Here is a 10,575-nt window from a genome sequence, read left to right as displayed (position 1 = left end):
AACCAGAATATTAATACATTGTTCTTAAGGTGTTGCAAACGCCACTCCTTTTTAAAATAATTTCATTATTTTATTTATTTAAAAATAAAATTTTATTTCAAAAAATCATCAAATATAATTCACAAATTCTTCCGAATACGTTTTTTTGGTAAAATATTTCTAGGTTTGCACTGAAATAATGTATGATAAGGTGAATAACATGTAAATCTCCTTGTTTGAAATTTGATTAGGGATCCTGGAACAAAGCCCTGTTGAAAGTGCCTTTCTGGGCCGGGCACGGTGGCTCACGCCTGTAATCCCAGCACTTTGGGAGGCCGAGGCGGGTGGATCACGAGGTCAAGAGATCGAGACCATCCTGGTCCACATGGTGAAACCCCGTCTCTACTAAAAATACAAAAAATTAGCTGGGCTTGGTAGCGCGTGCCTGTAATCCCAGCTACTCAGGAGGCTGAGACAGGAGAATTGCCTGAACCCAGGAGGCGGAGGTTGCGGTGAGCCGAGATCGCGCCAGTGCACTCCAGCCTGGGTAACAAGAGCGAAACTCCGTCTCAAAAAAAAAAAAAAAAAAAAGAAAGAGAGTGCCTTTCTGTTTTAGGAAAAGCTTGTACCCTGTTTTAGGGCCTGTATACTTTGCCCTTACCTAGACAACTGTTTATGGGATTACGGTCAGGGAAGATTCCAATTCGGTTGCATCCTACTTAGTTATAACTTATGTCCTCTGGCTCAGGAGCCTTGAGTTCCACTCTAGAATTTGGACAAATCCCAAAAGCATTTCCCAAGAGCACTGTGACATACCCTTTTTTTTTTTTTTTCTAAATCACCTCTTTCGGAGTTGCAAGTAAGTCGCAGGAAGTCATCTTTTATTGTAAGCACCACATAGATATATAGAGCATGTTTCCATGGACTATTTTAACTTGGAGGCATTTGCTCCAATATTTGGAATCATTTAATGGGTGGAATAATTTGCAAACTACTGGTTGTCTGTAAAACTAGTTATGGATACTCATTACATTAGTTGTCTATTTTCCCAGGTGTTATCGAAGCTTCAGTCTAGAGCAAAGGGAATAGAGTGATTCAACTGGCACCTTATTACATGATCTAGCCCATAAATAATAGCTACTAAATGTGTATTGATTGTAGTCCCAGCACTTTAGGAGGCCAAGGTGGATGGATTGCTCGAGCCTAGGAGTTTGAGGCCAGCCTGGATAACATGGGAGACCCTGTCTCTACAAAAAAAAAAAACAAAAATTAGCTGGGCGCGGTGGCTCATGCTTTTAGTCCCAGCTACTGGGGAGGCTGAGGTGGGAGAATCTGTTAAGCCCAGGAGGTCAAAGCCACTGCACCACACCCTGGGTGACAAGGTGAGATCTCATCTCTGCTCCCCCCTCCAAAGTATATTGAATGAATTAATGAGTGGGATAAATAAATCTGTCCACATTTCCACATTTATTCCTAAAACTGTATTCCTTAGAACCCCTAGGCCCCATTTAGTAACAGCTATAGTAAGACCTAGTCTATTGATACACCCGTGTGTTAGAAGTCATTGGTCTGTTAGTGTGGTAGTAATCTTTAACTTGACTATAGATAGTAAAAAGCATATCACTATGTAGATATGTTTTGTTACAGATGAACTTTTATTACAATGTAGACCAATTCAAAAATAATAAATGTTTCGATTGTTTCCCTTAGAAAGAACCCCTGGTCATGTCTGTGTCCTCAGTTGTTCCATAACACATGGCAAGTACACTGTCCATTTCCTAATCCCAACAAAGAACATTTAATATCTGTGAATTCCAGCTGAACTGTAATGCACACATGCAGGCAGCAAAGTTTTGACCCAGGCAGGTCCCAGAGCAGGCTGGCCTTGTGGACATGGCTGTAAGGATTTGCAGCTGTTGTGACTGGGGTCGGCCAGATGGTTCCCATAGCACCAGTTTATCTGTAAGAATCTCACTGAAAAACTGGAATGTTCACAAAATATGCTATGAACACCGAGCAAAGTAAACAGATGGCCAGCTGGCTCTCAGAATTACCCAAACCCAAGCTCTGTCCCTCTTAATTTATCTTTTGACAGGATGATATTTGTTTGAAAACACACAAGATAATCCCAGATCTATCTCTATGCATGCGTATACATAAGTGAATGCACTTTTTTAAATGTTGGGAGAGAGATGTACCAAGCAGCAGAGTGATTACCTCCAAGGAGGAACTGGGGATGTGGGGATGGAGGGAGTGGTGAAGAACTTAGACTTTGGATTTAATAGTTGAGTTTATATTAAAATGTATTTATATATTATCTCTGTGATCAAAATAATTAAAACCAGCCGGGCACCATGGCCCATGCCTGTAATCACAGCACTGAGGGAGGCCTAGGCGGATAGACCACCTGAGGTCAGGAGTTTGAGACCGGCCTGGCCAACATGGTGAAATCTCCGTCTCTACTAAAAATACCAAAATTAGCCGGGTGTGGTGGTGCACACCTGTAATCCCAGCCACTCTGAAAACTGAGGCAGGAGAATTGCTTGAACACGTCTGGGAGTCTGCGATTGCAGTGAGCTGAGATTACACCAGTGTACTCCAGGCTGGGTGACAGAGCAAGACTCTGTCTAAAAAAAAAAAATTAACAATAATTAAAAGCAATCGTATTTGTGTAATTCCTCTGCTATAAATCCTTCAGTAACTCCTGATTGCCTTTAAGCTCAAGGTATGCAGAGTAGAGGAGGTCTGGCTCTTGATTCAGCTCTCTGTGGGGCCAACATGCTCTAGTCATAGCAACGGCTTGAAGGGCCCCAAACACCTCATGATGTCTCAGGAGGCCTCTAGGCTTTTGTATGTGCTCTTCCTTCCACTTAGAATGCCTCTCTCCACTGCACCCATTAGAGTGAAAACAGTTATTTTACCCCCAGGAACCAGGGATGTGTAAAAAAGTGAAAGGGAAACGAAACATTTGGTTTTTCAGACTGGTACTAATTCTTGGAATACCATCCCTTTAAAGCTTTACAGGGCATAATCGACTGCAGTGTTATATATCAAATTATGCTGAGACCCAAGATTGAAAATGAATGCTGTTTCCTCATTGCCAGACCAAGTCTACGTAAAGTGTATACTGCATTGGATTATAGGAATCAGACACGAAGTGGGTATTCAGGAACTGGCTTAGAAAGATGCTGATGTGGCTATTTTAGAGGTTACTACCTAAAGGCATTATCAAACAGAAGTTATATATAGTTATTTGTAATTAATAATGTATTAGTTGTCATCTAGGAGTTCAGAAACCTTTTTATCCTTGGGCAAAACATTTCCTCTGCTAGGTCTGGTTTCCTTCTCTGTAAAATGAGGCCAAGGTTAAACTAAATTATCTCTAAGTTCTTTCCAATTCTAGGATTTTAGATTTTATAAATTTATAAGAGACATATTAAAGAATCTTGCTGGGCATGGTGGCACGTGCCTGTAGTCCCAGCTGCTTGGGAGGGTGAGGTGGGAGGATTGCTTGAGCCCAGGAGTTCTGGGCTGTAGTGCGCTATGCCGATTGGGTGTCTGTACTAAGTTCGGCATCAATATGGTGACCTCCTGGGAGTGGGGGACCACCAGGCTGCCTAAGGAGGGGCGAACCAGTCCAGGTTGGAAACAGAGCAGGTCAAAGCTCCAGTGCTAATCAATAGTGGGATCACACCTGTAAATAGCCACTGCACTCCAGTCTGGGCAACACAGCGAGCCTCCTCTTAAAAAAAAAAAAAAAAAGAATCTTTACAGCAGCCTTTCCTCAAAGCTGCCCTTCTCTGAGAATATTCCTCCTCCTTCTTGCCTCCAATCAAACTTAAAAAAAAAAAAAAAAGGCTGCACACAAAAACGCCTGTTTAATGGAAACAGTATTTTAATCTCTCAGAAAAGTTAGTTTGTCCATTAACTTTTTAGAAAAAAAGTTTCTAAGCAAAGATACCACATCTTTCCTATCATTTGCCAACCTAGCATCTCAATGTTTCAACAATGTAAATAATGTAAATAACAATGAATAATTTTAAAAAATGAATAATTACTTTCTGGAAGAAGATCAGCAATAAAAGATCAGAAGATCAGCAAGAGCTGCACTTCTTTACTACAAAGGATAACTTCTGTCTGTAGTGTCTTAGAAAACTTTATGAATCTTAGAGATAAAAAAGACAGTGATTAGCTGGGCATGGTGGTGCGTGCTTATAGTCCCAGCTATGTGGGAGGTTGAGGCAGGAGGATCGCTTGAGCCTAGGGATTTGAGGCTATGTGTGTTGTGCCTGTGAATATCCACTACACTCCAGCCTGGGCAACGTAGTGAGATCCTGTTTCTAAAAAAAAAAAAAATAGAATGATTAAATAGTAACTAAAATAAAATATTTTCTAGCATAGAACCTGCATATAATGGCATTCAATTGACATGTGTTTCCATTTCTTTGTTTCCAAGCCCAAAGCCAAACACATTAAATTCCCTAATCAAGGATAAAAATATTTGCAAATAGAGGCATCGTAGTAGATTGCTTAGGCACACAGATTGGAATCAGGTTACCAGGGCATACATTCCGGCTCCACCATTGACTAGCTATTTAAAATTCTGGAAAAATGAGGATGAATAACAATACCTGCTTCAACGGGTTATTGTAAAGATAAAATGAGACAGTTCAAGTCAAGTCCTTACACACATGGCTAGCCCTCAAAAAAAATTACCATGTTTCACACACTGTGCGAGGTGTGTTATTTCTTTGTTTTGTTTTGTTTTGTTTTGTTTTGAGATGGAGTCTCACTCTGTCATCCAGGTTGGAGTGCAGTGGCTTGATTTCGGCTCACTGCAACCTCCGCCTCCCGGCTTCAAGTGATTCTCCTGCCTCAGTCTCCTGCTGGGATTATAGCAGTACACCACCACATCCAGCTAATTTTTGTATTTTTAGTAGAGACTGGGTTTCACCATGTTGGCCAGGCTGGTCTTGAACTCCTGATCTCAAGTGATCCACCCACTTAGACCTCCCAAAGTGCTGGGATTACAGGCATGAGCCACCACAACTGTGCAAGTATTTATTTATTTTTTAATTGCATTTTAGGTTTTGGGATACATGTGAAGAACATGTAAGATTGTTGCGTAGGTACACACATGGCAGTGTGATTTGCTGCCTTCCTTCCCATCACCTATATCTGGCATTTCTCCCCATATTATACCTCCCTAACTCCCCGCCGCTCACTGTCCCTCCCCTATTTCCCCCCAACAGATCCCAGTGTGTGATACTCCCTCCCTGTGTCCATGTGTTCTCATTGTTCAACACCCTCCTATGAGTGAGAACATGCAGTGTTTGATTTTCTGATCTTGTATCAGTTTGCTGAGAATGATGGTTTCCAGGTTCATCCATGTCCCTACAAAGGACACGAACTCATAGTTTTTTATGGCTGCATAGAATTCTGCAGTTTATATGTGCCACATTTTCCCTGTCCAGTCTATCGTCGATGGGCATTTGGGTTGGTTCCAAGTCTTTGCTATTGTAAACATTGCTGCAATGAACATTTGTGTGCATGTGTCCTTAGAGTAGAACGATTTATAATCCTTTGCATGTATAGCCAGTAATGGGATTGCTGGGTCAAATGGAATTTCTATTTCTAGGTCCTGGAGGAATCACCACACTGTATTCCACAATAGTTGAACTAATTTACACTCCCAGTAACAGTGTAAAAGTGTTCCTATTTCTCCACATCCTCTCCAGCATCTGTTGTCTCCAGATTTTTTAATGATTGCCATTCTAATTAGCATGAGGTGGTATCTCAATGTAGTTTTGATTTGCATTTCTCTAATGACCAGTGATGATGAGCATTTTTTCATATGTTTGTTGGCCTCATGTATGTCTTCTTTTGTAAAGTGTCTGTTCATATCCTTTGCCTGCTTTTGAATGGGCTTGTTTGTTTTTTTCTTGTAAATCTGTTTTAGTTGTTTGTAGATTCTGGCTATTAGCCCTTTGTTGGATGGGTAGATCGCAAATTTTTTTTCCCATTCTATTGGCTGCTGATTCACTCTAATGACTTTCTTTTGCTATGCAGAAGTTGTGGAGTTTGATTAGGTCCCATTTGTCTATTTTGACTTTTGTTGCCAATGCTTTTGGTGTTTTGGTCATGAAGTCCTTGCCTACACCTATGTCCTGAATGGTTTTGCCTAGATTTTCTTCTAGGGTTTTTATGGTGTTAGGTCTTATGTTTAAGTCTTTAATCCATCTGCAGTTAAGTTTAGTGTAAGGTGTCAGGAAGGGGTCCGGTTTCTACTTTCTGCACATGGCTAGCCAGTTTTCCCAACACCATTTATTAAACAGAGAATCCTTTCCTCATTGCTTGTTTTTGTGAGGTTTGTCAAAGATCAGATGGTTGTAGATGTATGGTGTTGCCTCCGAGGCCTCTGTTCTGTTCCATTGTTCTATATCTCTGTTTTGGTCCCAGTACCATGATGTTTTGATTACTGTAGCCTTGTAGTATAGTTTGAAGTCTGGTAGTGTGATGCCTCCAGCTTTGTTCCTTTTGCTTAGAATTGATTTGGCTATGCGGGCTCTCTTTTGGTTCCATATGAAGTTTAAGGTAGTGTTTTCCAGTTCTATGCAGAAGGTCATTGGTAGCTTGATGGGGATAGTGTTGAATCTGTAAATTACTTTGGGCAGTATGGCCATTTTCACGATATTGATTCTTCGTAACCATGAGCGTGGAATGTTTCTCCATCTGTTTGTGTCCTCTCTTATTTCATTGAGCAGTGGTTTGTAGTTCTCCTTGAAGAGGTCCTTTACGTTCTTTGTTAGTTGTATTCCTAGGTATTTTGTTCTCTGCAGCAATTGTGAATCCCAGTTCCTTCTTGATTTGGCTCTCTTTAAGTCTGTTATTGGTGTATAGGAATGCTTGTGATTTTTGCACATTTATTTTGTATCCTGAGACTTTGCTGAAGTTGCTTATCAGTTTCAGGAGATTTTGGGCTGAAACAGTGGGGTCTTCCAAATATACAATCATGTCATCTGCAAATAGACACAGTTTGACTTCCTCTTTTCCTAATTGAATACACTTTATTTGTTTTTTTGCCCAATTGCTCTGGCTAGAACTTCCAAGACAATATTGAATAGGAGTGGTGAGAGAGGGCATCCTTGTCTAGTGCCAGATTTCAAAGGGAATGCTTCCAGTTTTTGCCCATTCAGTATGATATTGCTGTGGGTTTGTCGTAAATAGCTTTTATTATTTTGAGATACGTTCCATCGATACCTAGTTTATTGAGGGTTTTTAGCATAAAGGGCTGTTGAATTTTGTCAAAGGCCTTCTCTGCATCTATTGAGATAATCATGTGGTTTTTGTCTTTTGTTCTGTTTATGTGGTGAATTACGTTTATAGGCTTGCATATGTTGAACCAGCCTTGCATCCCTGGGATGAAGCCTAACTGATCATGGTGGATAAGGTTTTTGAAGCGCTGTGCAATCAGTTTGCCAGTATTTTATTGAAGATTTTTGCATCTATGTTCATCATGGATATTGGCCTGAAATTTTATTTTCTTGTTGTCTCTGCCAGGTTGTGGTACCAGGATGATGGTCTCATAAAATGATTTGGGAAGGATTCCCTCTTTTTTGATTGTTTGGAATAGTTTCAGAAGGAATGGTACCAGCTCCTCTTTGTATGTCTGGTAGAATTCAGCAGTGAACTCAACTGGACCTGGGTGTTTTTTGATTGATAGGCTGTTGATTGCTGCCTCAACTTCAGCCCTTGTTATTGGTCTATTCAGGGTTTCAACTTCTTCCTGGTTTAGGCTTGGGAGGATGCAAGTGTCCAGAAATTTATCCATTTCTTCCAGGTTTACTGGCTTATGTGCATAGAGTTGTTTGTAGTAATCTCTGATGGTGGTTTGTATTTCCGTGGAGTCTGTGGTGATATCCCCTTTATTGTTTTTTATTGCATCTGTTTGATTCTTCTCTTTTCTTTTTTATTAATCTGGCTAGTGGCCTATTTTGTTGATCTTTTTAAAAAACCAGCTCCTGGATTTATTGATTTTTTGAAGGGTTTTTTGTGTCTCTATCTCCTTCAGTTCTGCTCTGATCTTAGTTATTTCTTGTCTTCTGCTAGGTTTTGAGTTTTTTTAATCTTGCTTCTCTACCTCTTTCAATTTTGACGATAGGGTGTTGATTTTAGATCTTTCATTGCTTCTCATATGGGCACTTATTGCTATATATTTTCCTCTTGTGACTGCTTTAAATGTGTCCCAGAGATTCTGGTATGTTGTGTCTTCGTTCTTGTTGGTTTTGAAGAACATCTTTATTTCTGCCTTCATGTCATTGTTTATCCAGTCAACATTCAAGAGCCAGTTGTTCAGTTTCCATGAAGCTGTGCAGCTCTGAGTTAGTTTCTGTATTCTGAGTTCTAACTTGATTGCACTGTGGTCTGAGAGACTGTTTATTATGATTTCCATTCTTTTGCATTTGCTAAGGAGTGATTTACTTCCAATTATGTGGTCAGTTTTAGAGTAGGTGTGATGTAGTGTCAAGAAGAATGTATATTCTGTGGATTTGGGGTGGAGAGTTCTGTAAATGTCTATTAGGTTTGCTTGGTCCAGGTCTGAGTTCAAGTCCTGGATATCCTTGTTAATTTTCTGTCTGGCTAATCTGTCTAATATTCAGAGTGGAGTGTTAAAGTCTCCCACTATTATTGTGTGGGAGTCTAAGTCTCTTTGTAAGTCATTAAGAACTTGCTTTATATAGCTGGATGCTCCTGTATTGGGTGCATATATATTTAGGATTGTTAGCTCTTCTTGTTGCATTGATCCTTTTACCATTATATAATGTTCTTCTTTGTCTCTTTTGATATTTGTTGGTTTAAAGTCTGTTTTATTAGAGACTAGAATTGCAACTCCTGCTTTTTTTTGCTCTCCATTTGCTTGGTAAATCTTCCTCCATCCCTTTATTTTGAACCTTTGTGTATCCTTGCATGTGAGATGGGTTTCCTGGATACAGCACACTGATGAGTTTTGGCTTTTTATCCAATTTGGCAGTCTGTGTCTTTTGATTGTGGCATTTAGCCCATTTACATTTAGGGTTAATATTGTTATGTGTGAATTTGATCCTGCCATTTTGATGCAATCTGGCTGTTTTGCCCATTAGTTGATGCAGTTTCTTCATTGTGTTGATGCTGTTTAACATTTGCTATGTTTTTGGAGTGGCTGGTACTGGTTGTTCCTTTCTATGTTTAGTGCTTCTTTCAGGACCTCTCGTATAGCAGGCCTGGTGGTGATGAAATCTCGATTAACTCCTTGTTGGTAAAGGATTTTATTTCTCCTCCACTTATGAAACTTAGTTTGGCTGGATATGAAATTCTGGGTTGAAAGTTTTTTTCTTTAAGGATGTTGAATATTGGTCCCCACTCTCTTCTGGCTTGTAGGGTTTCTGCTGAGAGATCCGCTTTGAGTTTGATGAGTTACCCTTTGTGGGTAACCTGACCTTTCTGTCTGGCTGCTCACAGCATTTTCTCCTTCTTTTCAACCCTGGTGAATCTGATGATTATGTGCCTTGGGGTTGCTTTTCTTGAGGAATATCTTTGTGGTGTTCTCTGTATTTCCTGGAGTTGAATATTGGCCTGCTTTGCTAGGTTGGGGACATTTTCCTGGATAAAATACTCCTGAAGAGTATTTTCCAGCTTGGATTCATTCTCTCCATCACATTCAGGTACACCTATCAAACGTAGATTAGGTCTTTTCACATAGTCCCTTATATCTTGGAGAGTTTTTTCATTTCTTTTTACCCTTTTTTTCTCTAATCTTGCTTTCTTGTTTTATTTCATTGAGTTGATCTTCAACATCTGATATCCTTTCTTTTGCTTGGTCAATTTGGCTGTTGAAACTTCTCATGCTTCGCGAAGTTCTTGTGTTGTGTTTTTCAGCTCCATCAGTTCACTTATATTCTTCTCTAAGCTGTTTATTCTCATTAGCTTTTCATCAAACCTTTTTTCAAAGTTCTTAGTTTCTTTATATTGGGTTATAGCATGCTCTTTTAGCTCAGAGAAGTTTCTTATTACTCACCTTCTGAAGCCTGTTTCTGTCAATTCATCAGACTCATTCTTCATCTAACCTTGGTCAGTTGCTGGTCAGGAGTTGTGATCCCTTTGAGGAAGAGAGGCATCTGGTTTTAGGTGTTTTCATCCTTTTTGCACTGGTTTCTTCCCATCTTTGTGGATTTATCTACCTGTGGTCTTTGTAGTTGTTGACTTTCAGATGGGGTCTCTGAGTGGACATCCAGTTTGTTGATGATAAAGTTATTGCTTTCTGTTTCTTAGTTTTCCTTCTAACCGTCAGGCCTCTCTGCTGTAAGACTGCTGAGGTCCACTCCAGGCCCTCCTTGCCTGGGGATCAGCCACAGCAGCTTCAGAACAGTAAGGGTTGCTGCCAGTTTCTTCTGCTATCTTTGTCCCAGAAGGATATCTGCCAGATGTCAGTCTGAGCTCTCCTTTATGAGGTGACTCTTTGGATATACAGGGGTCAGGGAGCTGCTTGAGGAGATAGTCTATCCTTTATAGGCACTCAGGTGCTGAGCTGTGAGCTTCATTGTTCCATTCAGAGCTACT

Source organism: Sapajus apella, unplaced genomic scaffold, assembly GCF_009761245.1.
Source record: "Sapajus apella isolate SASKATOON/1434 unplaced genomic scaffold, GSC_monkey_1.0 scaffold37, whole genome shotgun sequence".
In the NCBI taxonomy this organism is placed as follows: Eukaryota; Metazoa; Chordata; class Mammalia; order Primates; family Cebidae; genus Sapajus; species Sapajus apella.
Note: the sequence above shows the minus strand (reverse complement) of the source record.